This window comes from Sinocyclocheilus anshuiensis, unplaced genomic scaffold (genome assembly GCF_001515605.1).
Source record: "Sinocyclocheilus anshuiensis isolate Anshui unplaced genomic scaffold, SAMN03320099.WGS_v1.1 scaffold78, whole genome shotgun sequence".
Taxonomy (NCBI): Eukaryota; Metazoa; Chordata; class Actinopteri; order Cypriniformes; family Cyprinidae; genus Sinocyclocheilus; species Sinocyclocheilus anshuiensis.
Window position 1 is genome coordinate 3,146,494 of NW_015544250.1, and position 13,611 is coordinate 3,160,104.

Here is a 13,611-nt window from a genome sequence, read left to right on the forward strand (position 1 = left end):
TTTTTATTTTGTTTTAGAATATATAACATTTTAAAATATTTAAAGCAAATATTGCAATAAATTATTTTAAGATTGGGAAAAAAAATACAGTCAAACTCTGCTTCAGGTTTTTTGTCTCATTAAAATAGCCATTTATACTGTAATATATGGTATTGTATAGTGTTCCATAAACATATCCAGGTTTCTTAACCCCACTTCACTGCAGCTGTTATTTATGACATCAGTATTTTTGGGGTCATTAAATTAATCTTTAACTGATGTAAGGTGACCGTGGCCTGTCGAGGAAAGCCATGTGGATTGCATTGGGGCGCAATGGCAATCTATCTCAGTTCAGAAATGGACTGAGAGTTTGCAGGCTAAATATGACACTCTCTTTTGAAGGTTTGTCTGTTGATATTGAAGATTTTGTTCAATATTGTTACTGTTATGTGACTGAATGTAATTGACTATAATTGTCAATGTGGATATAATAATGCAATGCAAATGAAGGTTTTACAAAAGTATTATAAAACGGATAGTTCCGTTCCTTGATTCTGATTGGTTGAGCCACGTTCGAAGCTGTTGTAAATTACACTACGAACATACACCTTTGTTTACTTCTGTGTGTTGCTCGGCAACCACTTTGTTGGAACCACAACTGTTTCTGAGGAACTACATTGTTTGGTGGAAGAATACTGTTTTTATTAATATCATTACACTTTATTTGCTCTGTTTTATTCTGTGAAACCTTACTACGTATATGGAATAACCATTTTATAAAAGCAACTCTTCGTGTCGTGCCTAACAACGCCCCTTAGCTGTTATAAATTCATTGTAAACCACGGCTTCTTGGGGCTTATTGCTTTATTTTAGTGCCAAGGCAAACATCACTAAAACTAGTTTGGGGTTATACAAAAGTTGACCTGTTTGCACTACCCTCCTAAAAATAAAGGTTCTTTATGGCATTGATGGTTCCATGAAGAACATTGAACCTTTCCATTCCACAACAGGTTCTTTATAGTGAAAAAGGTTATTTAGCTTATTAAATTGTTCTTCACACTAAGAAAAACATTTATTTTTAAGAACTGTTCACTGAAAGTTCTTTGGGGAAGCCAAAATGGTTCTTCTTTGGCACTGCTGTGAAACCCCCCTTTTTGGAACCTTTGTTTTTAAGAGTGAGACAGACCTAAATGATACCTCAAATTATGCATTTATGAAGAAAAGTGTGCTATTACTTTTCTAACTGATCATCAGATTTGCAATTTTTCACTTATTTAATGATAAAATGCATGAACCCAGTTAACAGGGAACGTTCTCAGAACTTTGGCTAATGTTCTAGCAAGGTTCTCTCAAAGTTATGAGCAAACGTTCCCTCAATAGAATGTTTATTCAAAGTTATCTGTTCTTTAATAATGTTCTCAGAACGTTAGCACACAATTATTTATACATTTTCATGGAACATTTTTCTTGAAACATTTTAATTGGACGTTTGTGTAAGTTTCAGAGCAACGTTCCCATAATGTTTGCAAAATGATGAAATGGAACATTTGCATAACCAAGAAAACATTTTTAAAACATTAGAAAAATCAAATCAAATCAAATGTTTGAACGTTTCAGAGAACATCCAGAAATAAAGTTTTTATAACTTAATGGGAATGTTAACCAAATGTATTTATGTTAGCTGGGAAAACAGATCCATGACAACTTAAAACATTTCTGTAATGTTTTCTTCAGAAAATGTACAAGTCTAGATACTACCGGTTTTGTCTGCATACGTACCTCAAACACTACAGTAATGAAAAGTAATTTTCACCCAGCTTATGATCTGCCAACACTCACTTGGCAAAAACACAAAACAGCATAAATCGATCTCATTAATCTTCACTCAAAGATGGAATACTCTAATCTAAGCATGTATACAATAGCTCTGCTTGCCCATGGGTAGAAACAAGCCAAAATCAACACAGTATTTAGTAGTAAAGTATATTCCCTTAAGACAAACTCGTATAATAAGGTATTGAATCACCAACACAGAGACTTACATTTAAACAAACTTGGTAGCGTAAATAGTTTTACCATTTAGTGCACTTGGCTATTATTTATGCACATTCACAAAAAATGGCTTATTTCCATGATGCAACATAAGGTGGATACTGACGCCGGTTTCATTCCAGTGAGTTTAGATTTGTTTAGAAGTGAGTAGGCTTTTAATGAGCGCTTTTAAGGGAAATCTATTAGCTGGATTAGACATTTGCAAAGTTCATGGCACCATGCCTTCATAAATGAGTTTTGAAGAAAAAAAAAGCCAATGTCCTGGCTTGTGCTTTAAAGTTTATTGAGCACTACTGAATTATCTGCTTTGTTTTCAGAGTTGATACTGTGGAAACTTGGGCGCTTGGGATGGAGGGAAGCTTTAGCTACAAAGTCAGTTCCAACATAAGGTCAGTGTTGTCTGAATCAGCATTAGCCTCTCTGCTGCCCCCATCAGGTCTGGAGGATCCACACATTTATGTGATTTTACTGCAGGTTGGCTTGTGCACAACCAGACAAGTTCAAAATCTCTGGAAGATACTGGAGTTTAAGGTAAGCTGGCTTGAAGTTTATGTTTTGTAAGACATGGCTGGTCATTTTACTTCAAAATGGCTACCCTCATTTTACTTAATTCAACTTTAAAGATTTCACTGGCTCTTTTTTTTTAAATGGCCCAGTGGTTTTGAACTTTACACTGACGCCTGTCGGTGTGAATGCATGGAATTTATTTACTAACTGCTACCAGTTCAGATTGAAGCTGCAGGCCTATATATTTTGATCTGTTGTTGTCTCAAACTACACAAATGATTGAAATTCAACCCAACAATCTTCATGTTTATGCTTTGTAATGTGGCTTGTGCACTGGCTGAAAGTCCTATATGAAGAAAACATATTGTTGCTTTTATATTAGTAGTTGTAACTGGGTCAACTGCATGACCTGGCAGGTTATGAAGTGACCTCAACATGAAAGAGCCATCTGCTGTGTTTGACTGAAAAAGTTATTTCTAGGCCACTACACTCTAAAAAATAAAGGTGCTTCACGTTGCCATAGAAGAACCTTTTTGTCTAAATGGTTCCATAAAGAACCTTTAACATCTGAAGAACCTTTCTGTTTCACAAAAGGTTCTTTGTGGCAAAAGAAGGTTCTTCAGATTATAAAAAGGTAAGAAAGAGATGGTTCTTTAAAGAACCTTTGACTGAATGGTTCTTTGTGGAACCAAAAATGGTTCTTCTATGGCATCGCTTGAAGAACCTTTTGAAGCACCTTTATTTTTAAGAGTGTAATAGGACTGTATTCTTCATCTTAAGTGATTATAAGTAATTCTAATCATATTTCTCAGAAGTGCAGTTTATTTCTTTGCATAAAACTTTTTAAATTGCATTTCTCAGTGCACTTTTAATGGATAATAAGAATTTAGGCAACCCACGTTTTAACAATAAATGCAATTAGTCTATTATATTACACATTTTTCCTTTATTTTTATAATTTCTTTATAATAACTGCCTATATTGTATTATATTACATTTTCATTGTGCAATTTGCAAAGATGATTAGACTCCTGGTACACCTTAAATCTGGGGACACACTTCATATCTCTTATATAATTTTGTAAATTACATTCTTATGCTTATTACTGCATTTTGTTAATGAGTCCCGGTTAGAACTATTATGTCTTATCCTGAAGTACTGCCGACATAACATGCTTTTGTGCTGCATCAAAAGGAATGAATTCCGGATTTCAGTCTTTGTGCCAAAAATAGAATGTGAGCCAGAGAAAACACTGAATAGATAATGGTAGACTTTGTTTGCATCCTGTTTAATTCACTCTGTCAGAACTCATCAGAAACAGCCGACCTCATCCGCTTCTAACAAGCTGATTTCAAAGAATGATGAGGCTTCTGTTTGTGTGTGTGTTTGCGTGTTGCTGGCACACTGGGTCAGAACTGGGACAATGAGTGTTTTTCTCTTTTTAGGGGCATCTGGGGTCCAACAGTCTAATATGGTATCATATGATAAAGATTTGTTTTTACTTGTCTAGGGTAAAGAAAATTACTAAAAGTTTCTGTTATCAGCTACATTAGTAAATAGAAAATAAATGTTTGTTTGTTTATTTTCATTTACGTTCATTTTATTTCATTTACACAGATTTATACACAACCGGTCCAAAAAATTGGAATAATTAATTTTTAAAAAGTGTTTTTGAAAAAGTCGCTTATGCTCTCCAAAGTTGCATTTTTTTTAATCGTTTCATTAAAAACAGTAATATTGTGTTTTTTTTTTAAATGCTTCTATTCAGCAAAGAAAAAAGTGTCAGTTTCCAGAAAATTATTAAGCAGGAGAAACTGTTTTCAACACTGATAATGATAAGAACCATTCTTAATGATTGAGAACCAGTGATAATCAAATGAGTATATTAGAATGATTTCTGAAGGATCATGTGACACTGAAGACTGGAGTAATGGCTGCTGAAAATTCAGCTTTGGAATGACAGGAATAAATAACATTTTAAAATACATGAAATTATTAAAAAGTTATTTTAAATTGTAATAATATTTCGCAATAAATCCAGCCTTTTTGAGCATAAGAGACTTCTTTCAAAAACATAAAAAAATCAATTATTCCAAACTTTTGACCGGTAGGGGAAAAACAAACAAACAAATACATATACATACATATAGACAAATATTATAGCATTAAAAGCACACATGGCTCATAACACTTGTGTTCTTGTGCATAGTTTTGCTAATGATCATAATCTTTATAATCATATTTGTGGAGTTTGATTGATGTTGATGTGAATGCAGTCCTAAAAACATTCCTTGGACAAGTTAATGATTACAATTGCAGTATACGTATGTGCGTCTGTCTTCACGTGTTTTTGAGAGTGAGAGAGAACACTGGTACATTTTGTGCCCTCCACAGCCCCGTCACTGCCAAACACATCAAATTAGATCGGTGTTGTTGTGTCTTCGGCTACAAACGGGCACCAGAAGGCCCTTTGTGGTTCCTTCCTACTCCTGTTTTTCGTATTTGTCTGCTCCATTGCTTTTAAAAATAAAACAAGGCATTATACAGATCGAATATAGGAATTAGTGGCCTCTGAGATGTATCTAACAGCACTGTACACAGTATCTGCACAGTAAATACTCTGTGATACAAAGTGTATGCTTGGGGACAGAAAGGTACAGAAAGGTAAAAAAGGTTTCTGTCCCTTCTCAAATATATTTTTACCCCCTTTAACATGCTGTTATGAATGTGATGTCATCGCACTGGGCCAATCAAGAGCCAAGGAGCCGTCTCTCATGATCAAATGATATTATTGTTATCACAGGGGGGGTCGTATAGAGAGCGCAAACACAGGGGGTTAGTCACATTTCCTTAGCACAATACAGCATGGCTCACATCGAAAGCTCCATTTGGACCGTAGATTGTCTCTCCTCAGCAATGGGAGGGGGGTGTTGCTGGGGCCCTTCATAGCTTCGAGGGGTGTTGTGGGGCCCCTGTATCCCCATGTCCAAACATGCTCCACAGGTCTTTCACTCGGCACATTTCAAAACAAGCACGTTCTGGCTCAGTTAGGGACTGTGCAAAATCTCGCTCTCAAATACAGGACTGGCGAAGCATGCTCTGAAAATCTGTGCCTTGAAAACTACCTTCAAGTCTCAGTCTGGCCCCAGTGAATGAATGAAATGAATAGAAGTCAATTACAGCCTCTTTTTTTCTTTCAAATTGCTGTACAGGAAAAAAAAAAACAGCAAATGGAGTCTTGTCTGAATATCAAATGCATTTGTGCTTCTCAAGGTTGAGGATGTTTTAAGGCTTTTTAAATGGAAAGCATCACAAATATACTAACTATTTATTAATTTTTATGTAAGTATTTATTTATTTACTTATTTCCTTCCTTGCTGTTTGGTCTTTGAAACAATGAATGCAATGACTAAATGTCAACTTTTGTCTTTTCTACTTATTGATTTTTATTTTATATTATTTTATTGATCAGTTATCATCTTTAGAGTGATCTGAAGTTTTGTGTCAGCTTCAAGGTTTACAAAAATCTGCTCAAATTCACAATATACTGTATTTTGGAAAATCACTTATACAGTCATATTTGGTAACACATGTTTTGTGTGAGCTTTGAGGCTTACAAAAAAATCTGCTAAAATTTACCTTCAGCAGATATACACATTTAAAAACATTTCTTTTGGAAAACTCTAAAACTTTTGCAGACTCTTCCTGCACTACACAGGTTCATGCCCAATAAAATTCTTTATAGAATGAGAATGTCCCTACTCTTTATACCACATTCCTAATAGTAAAGTCCATAAAGTCAATACATTTTATGGGGGAATAAGTCACACTATGAAGTATTCTATAAATTCCCCAGTGTCGACTTGTCACCTCAGTATGCCTCAATCTGTGGCCACTGGGGCTTTCGGCACTTTGCCAAAATTCCTGACAACAGGATCCTGTTCCAACATTTCACTGATACCCGCATGCAGCTTTTTCTGTATGTCCTCAATTCTTTCTCTATATCTCTCCAATTTTTCCCTCTCTCTCTCTCTCTCTCTCTCTCTCTCTCTCTCTCTCTCAATAAACGCAGTGCTTGTACTGTGAGGCCTGTTGTCTGACTAAAAGCTGTGCTAGTATCTGTAAAAATGCTGTATGGTCTGGCCTCATCATGTCCTCAAAAGACTTTGAGGTAAAGGTCTCTTGCATAAATTAACACAAACTGTTAAGTGTTTGAATTTTCCCTAATTACATTATTTTCATGGGATCCTCATAGACTCGCCTGCTACATCTGATAGCAGGAACTCTGTGAAGCATTACCTAGAAGTTGTTCAGGAGTGGTGAAAATCACAAAAGAGGCACCGCAGGGATGAAAATCAAATTCAAACTGCAAATAAGCTTGCTTCGTAAATAAACTCACTTGTGTCACCACAAACCCAATTTCAATCGTTGAAAAAAGCCACTCACCCAAAAAAGATCTGCTCGCCTGTAAAGTAAACACAGCCGTGTATTAAACAGTGTGTTTCTAACTTGAATGATCCCTGTTATGGATGACCTACATTTTTAGAGGTGTTTGCTGAGGCAAGCGATACTGTGACTGTTTCCTTATGCTGTGGTTTACTGATCTGAACAAACCCCTAACCATAAGTATTAAATTTAGGTCTTGCACCCACAATGTTTGTGCAGCATACATGAATGATACCTCAAAACGTACAGCTTTTTGTGAAGAGGTGTGCTAGTCCTTCTCTAAGCGATCAGATTTAGTTTTTAACTGCGAGTAAAAAAATAAAAAAATAAAAAATTGGTGACTCAAGCTATGTAAAGTTACCAGAACAACATAGTAACTGTATAACAACCACTCAGAACACCCTAGCAACTACATAGCAACCTTTCAGAACAACCTAGCAACCACCCAGAACACCTTAGCAAAGGCATAGAAATACCCTGGAAAATACCCAGAAAAACCTCTCAGAACACTCTATCAACTGCATAGCAACCACTCAGATCAGCCTTGCAACTACATAGCAACCTTTCAGGGGAACCTAGCAACCACATCGCAACTACCCAGAACACCATAGTATTAGAACTAATCGTAATCGTAATCGTAGTATTAGTACACTACTAGTCTTGCCCCACCATAACAGTTCCCTGACAAACGCTTAGAACACCCTAGCAACAGTATAGCAATCTTTCAGAAAACCCTTGCACTGCCATCACAATGCCCTAGCAAATGCCTAGAATGCCAAGCAAATAAATAGCACCATTCAGAACACCATAGCAAGTTAGCAACGACATAGAAACCATTTAGCAACAACCCAGAACAGCCTAGTATTGACATAGAGATGCCCTACAATCATGAAAACACACAGAACCTGCTGAACACCTTAGCAACTGCATAGCGACCCACTAAAACCTTTTAAAACACCATAGCAACCATTCAGAAAATCCTAGCAACCACATACAGAAGCAACCTTTTAATCACCCTAGTAACCATCCATGCCCTGGAAAACATCCAGAAAACCTCTCAGAACACCCTAGCAACTGCATAGCAACACACTCCATAAAACTCCTACCATAAACAGAACACACAGTAACCATATAGCAACACACAAAAAAACTTTCAGAACACCCTAGCAACTGCAAAGCAACCTTTCAAAACACCCTAGCAACACTATAGCAACATAGAACACCCAGAACATCTAGTAATCATTTAGCAACACACTAAAAACCTTTCAGAACACCCTAGTAACTGCATAGCAACCTTTCAAAACACCCTAGCAACACTATAGCAACAAAGAACACCCAGAACACCTAGTAACCATTTAGCAACACACTAAAAAACCTTCCAGAACACCCTAGTAACTGCATAGCAACACCCTTGCAACCATCTGTAACACTATAGAATTGTGGTGAGTTTTGGGCGAGAAACAGCATAAACCGTAATATATATACCTGTATATATATATAATTTCTACCTATTTAAATATCTATTTGAATTGAATCTTTAATTTCTGTCAATGCTGCAGAATGTCTCCACACTGTTTTTCATTTCTTTCAGTCACTCATTAAATTTTGATTAGGAAAAAGACTGTGAAGTGTGAAATGGAAATATGAAGTGCAAGAAACAGGAAAGAGTTTGGGGGAAGAGAGAAAGTTTGTCAGCTACAGTGGTGAACGGAGAGAGAAAAAAAACGACACAGAAACCCAATATCCCTAGAGGGCTGGAGAACCAGTCCGAAAAAACAAAACAAAAAACTGATAGAGGAAATAAAAGCACTAAAGATCCAGATAGAGGGATTCTGCTATCACTGTGACAACAGTAACTATAAACAAGAATGAAACCGAGGGGCTGGAGAAGCTCCGCCCCCTCCCTTGCTTCACTTCAAAGATATGTGATAATGATCCCGCTTACATAACAGTTGGAAGCAGAACAAGAGAGAGAGAGAGAGGCCCGTTCTATGTGAGTGAGGGTGGATGGGGGCCTGTTTTGTACAGGCCAAAAGAATGCCCATAAAGTGCTACTTTTCACAGTAATTTATAAGCTCAGGGACATGAGGCCTGTGTTATGTTATTTACATTCACTTTTCATTTATTTTTTCAAAACAACTCACATCACGAGCCAAAGGTGAAGCTGTATAAAGACGCACGCTGTATGTTGGGGAGGTAAAGTTGTGCTCTCTGCCCTCTCAAAGAACTTTTATGAATGTATGGACCCCACTGTGTGCAGTTTGTACAGGGGAACATTTTGCATGATGGCTGCTTTTCGATCACACACACACTCACATATGCTCAACGGGGAGCGGTTAAACGAATGCAAAGCCAGCTTTATAGCTGCATGTTATTTGAAGCATATTTGTTGCAAATGTAAAGCAGAGTGTGGATGTTTGTGTACTGTAATGTATTGCCAAAGAAAAAGAATGCATTTTTCATTTATCAGTTTTGTTCAATAATGCATATCAAGCAGAAATTCAATAGTCTTGCTTATGATTGGCTGGAATTGGTATGAAATGAGTTTTTTGCTTGTTTTCACCTCATGAATGTGCCTCATGCTGTGCTTTTTTGAAGGTGAGGCTCATGTTTGCCCTTAACAGGTTTGTTTATTCAGTGGAAAATAAAAGTGGAAACAGTGAGCTCTTTCACCGCGTCTTTACCGTGTGCATGTGTGTTTATGCGCGTATGTGTGTGTTTGAGTGGTTGGACAGAGACCCATCTAGTTCCAAACACCCCTTGAGTTCTAATAAACAGTATACACATTTTTGCATTTATTTTTATTATCTGTTGTATGAGTCAGAATACTTTGATTAGCTCGCCTCATGCTACGTTCATGCCATATTTAAATTATTTTTGTGGCACAATTTTCTGTAAGGCTGCTTTGAAACATCATGGAGTGTGAAAAGCGCTAAACAAATAAAAACTATGACAGTTTAAAAGATGTTTCTGTCGACACTTAAAACATCATTGGCCTGTTGATGAAGCTGAGTTTCAGAGTAGGTTTAGAGTTGACAAAACAAAACAAATCCAACCGGGTTTAGATCAGGTTCAGTGGGCTCACAAAGCTCGATATAAAAGTTCTCTGTCAACTCAAGAGTTTGATCCCAAGTTTGTGTTTAACTCTAGGGCACGTGCACCTGAAAGTGACATGTGCAGAAAACAGCCAATCACAGGGAACATAGAGCGCGTCAGTTTAGTAATTTTAAAAGCTTTATATATTAAAATTAATTTATAGGCTATGTATATATTTAATTCTAATTTAATTGCAAAGTTTAATATTCATTTTTAGTTCATATAATAATTATTTGAATATATTATGACTTATAAATAATGATAATTTATATAATATAATATGAATATAATAAATAATTAGCAGCAAAAGAGCGGTAATTTTGTCTCTAAAATTCTTTCACTGTAAACTGCTGTAGCGGGGAGTGTCTTTATTGCATCAGATATATGTCACTTTGCTCACAGCTGATTGGTCCAGTTTGGGTTTGGGATCTCTAACCCAGAATAAAACCTGCTCCAGAGCAGGGTAGCCATGTAGCGTAAGTTACCATGGCGACGAAACCCCCTCAAAACCAACTCACCTTCTTGAGCCCGAAAACTCAGAGTTGGCTCAAACTAAACGCTAACTTACCTGGGTACAAAACTAAACTGCCTTTGTGCAAAAGGCCTCATAATTGCTTCATTACCTGCTTTGTTGATCATTACAAAATATAATTAATAAATACATGTTTTATCAAATTACCTTTGATTTAATGTGCTGTCATTTTGGTTAATTTTACATGAAGTTTGAGTTTTCTTTTGAGTTTACTAACTGAGTTCGACAAAGATGTAGATAGTTTTTACAAGCATTCACAATCATGTGAATGTAGAATTTTTTTAGTCATAGCAAATTTACATAGTATAGCATTTAAGTGAGCATTTAAGTGACGTGACATGTGGCCAAGTATGGTGACCCATACTTGGAATTAGTGCTCTGCATTTAACCCATCCAAAGTGCACACACACAGCAGTGAACACACACCGTGAACACACACCCGGAGCAGTGGGCAGCCATTTATGCTGCGGCGCCCGGGGAGCAGTTGGGGGTTCGGTGCCTTGCTCAAGGGCACCTCAGTCGTGGTATTGAAGGTGGGAGAGAGCGCTGTACATTCACTCCCCCCACCTACAATCCCTGCCGGTACGAGACTCGAACCCGCAACCTTTGGGTTACGAGTCCTAACTCGCCACAACTTCCCCTGGCTAGTATAGACTAGCAATGCAAGTATCTAGTTTCTGATGATTGTTTTCAAACAGGTTTCCCATGTAACATTGGTTGGCTGTTGTCAATGTGCCGGCCTGGTCAGGATGCTTAGATCCTGCAAGGTATGCAAAAATGTTTCCAAAGTATTTTAAATCTAGTTGTCCCTACAAATGACACTGCAATTGTATTTTAACGAAATGACAAAAAAAAAAAAAACATTTTAATTTCTAGGATTTGCTATGTTTCAATTCATAGCTATCTATGTGGTTAAATACAGTGTGGTCTTTCCACACAATATTGCTGGTTATTGTGACTGTTGATTTTGACTGAAGGTGCTTGCTCAGCGTTTGCATTTGGAACAGACCTTGAGGTTATCTGAGATTAGGTAAACACCTACGCTTATGTAACTTCAGGAAAGTCCTATACTAACTTAGATATGGCAAAAGTCTGTAAGCAACAGACTTTAGTTTATACTTCCTCCACTGAGGGACGCAATGTGCTCGGGGGTACACAGGTGTGCTTACAGCTTATAGTGGAGGTATGTGGCATACTTACACACAAGCACGAGAGGGTCAGAGGGACTGGAAATATCAGAAGTACTTCTGTGACCTGACCGTTTGTATCTCTGGGATGATGGGGTCTAATTTTACACATTCTGAATAGAAGGAGCGTTGAATCATGAAAGAGTTTTTTTAAGATTGCGTGTGACACATTACTCGAGTGTTAATGCTAAAAGCTACTTTTTTCAGTGCGGTGAGTGAGTGCAGCTCTTTAACACCTCAGGCAGGTCTCTGTAAAGCGCCGGCCGTGCCCATCATCAGCAGCTTAGAGGAAATGCGGGTCTGGAAGTGTGGGACAGGGCAGACAGTGCGAAATTTCCATCAGGGACTTCTAAGTTTGACGTCAACACCAGGTACATTACATTAAACCTAATTTTAAAAATACTTTAAGTTGTCGTAAATGCTTGGATGTTTGAATCACAGAACAAGGCCGCTCCCTTTGAATCATTTAAAATGACCTAAACCTCCGACTTGTTTGGATTTTAAAGAAAATGCTGCCTGTTGGTACAAAATAAATGTTTGGAACCTGTAATATTACATAAAACTAACTACCAGACATGTTACACTACATATAAATGTTGCTGCAAATCATTTATAGTGCCTTGGGAAGAGCTTCACCCATTTGTTTATTATTTTATTTATTTTGAATTGTTTTATTTCCTCAGTCTTACTTTGTTCTAAGTTATTATAACTTTTGCACATTTATTTTTATATTATGATATGAATTATTTAGATTTTTATAAAAAAAGAAATTAAATGCATCTATATATAATTTAAAAATAAAATAGATTTTATTATTTTATTTTAAATGTATTTAAATATTATTTTAAATAACCTTTCTCATTTCCAGAATTATTCACTCTTCATTACTTTGATTGTTGTCCTTTAACATCTTCTCTGATGTTTAGAATTTTTACCAATTCTTCCCAATCCAAATTTACTTGAGTAAGCTCATTGGTAGTATCCAAATTTTAACCACTTATTTTAACTGGATTCAGTTAAAAATTCAGGCAATTCCAGAATATTAACGATTCTTGGACATAATTTTGTTTGAAAAGCTTTTTTTCAACTGCACCAAACATTGAGCTTTTCTCTCGAGACAAAGAGCTAAAATGTAGCGTCATATATCTTTCGTAAACTGAGTGACTTCATGTTGGCCTTCCTCAGTAGTGGCTTCCTTCTAGCCACTCACACATAAAGGCCAAATCTGTGACATGCTGAGAGATTGTCCAGACATCCACAGTTTCTTCCATTTCATCCAAAGAGTTCTGGCTGCTTGGTCACTTCTCTGACAATTGCCCTTCTTGTTCAGAACGGATTGTGGCATGTTTTTTCCATTTTGTTATAATGGAACAATCTATGGCCCCTATCAAGACGTCAGGTTTCACCAATCATTTTATAACCTTTTCAAGATTTTTTTTTAAACTCCAAACAACTTAATCTAAAGGTACCACAGCAGTTCTTTGGTCTTGAGGATAGCAGAACTAATCTGATCTGATGCCTTAGCTGTGGTACAAAGCAGATGTAGAGTAAGGAGGAGGCACTTGCATGCAAATGCAGTTTTTGTGACATACGAGCTTTTGACAGACTACGTCACCACCATTAAGCGTCTGACAATTCCTTGTCTTTATAAAAAATAAAAAATAAATTCCCTGAAATTTTGAGTTTGAATAGTTTGCAAGAACATTATAAACACAACAAAACAGTGAAAGTGGACTAGTAAGAAGATGAGTTTACTTGTGTGATAGCGTTTAATGTCTCTGACAACCTCCGTAGTCCCATTTAGTCACTTG

General features: G+C 36.7%; 1 protein-coding gene across 2 annotated transcripts in view; it reads left to right on the top strand.

Annotated features, from left to right (window-relative positions):
- The first annotated feature begins 2,452 nt into the window (after positions 1–2,452).
- Positions 2,453–13,611, top strand: part of LOC107697954 (solute carrier family 41 member 3) — a 64,951-nt gene continuing 53,792 nt past the window's right edge. For both annotated transcript variants that reach the window (XM_016498849.1, XM_016498851.1), the window contains exon 1: positions 2,453–2,562. The gene's annotated coding sequence lies outside the window, so the exon portion shown is untranslated. The remainder of the gene's footprint in view (positions 2,563–13,611) is intronic.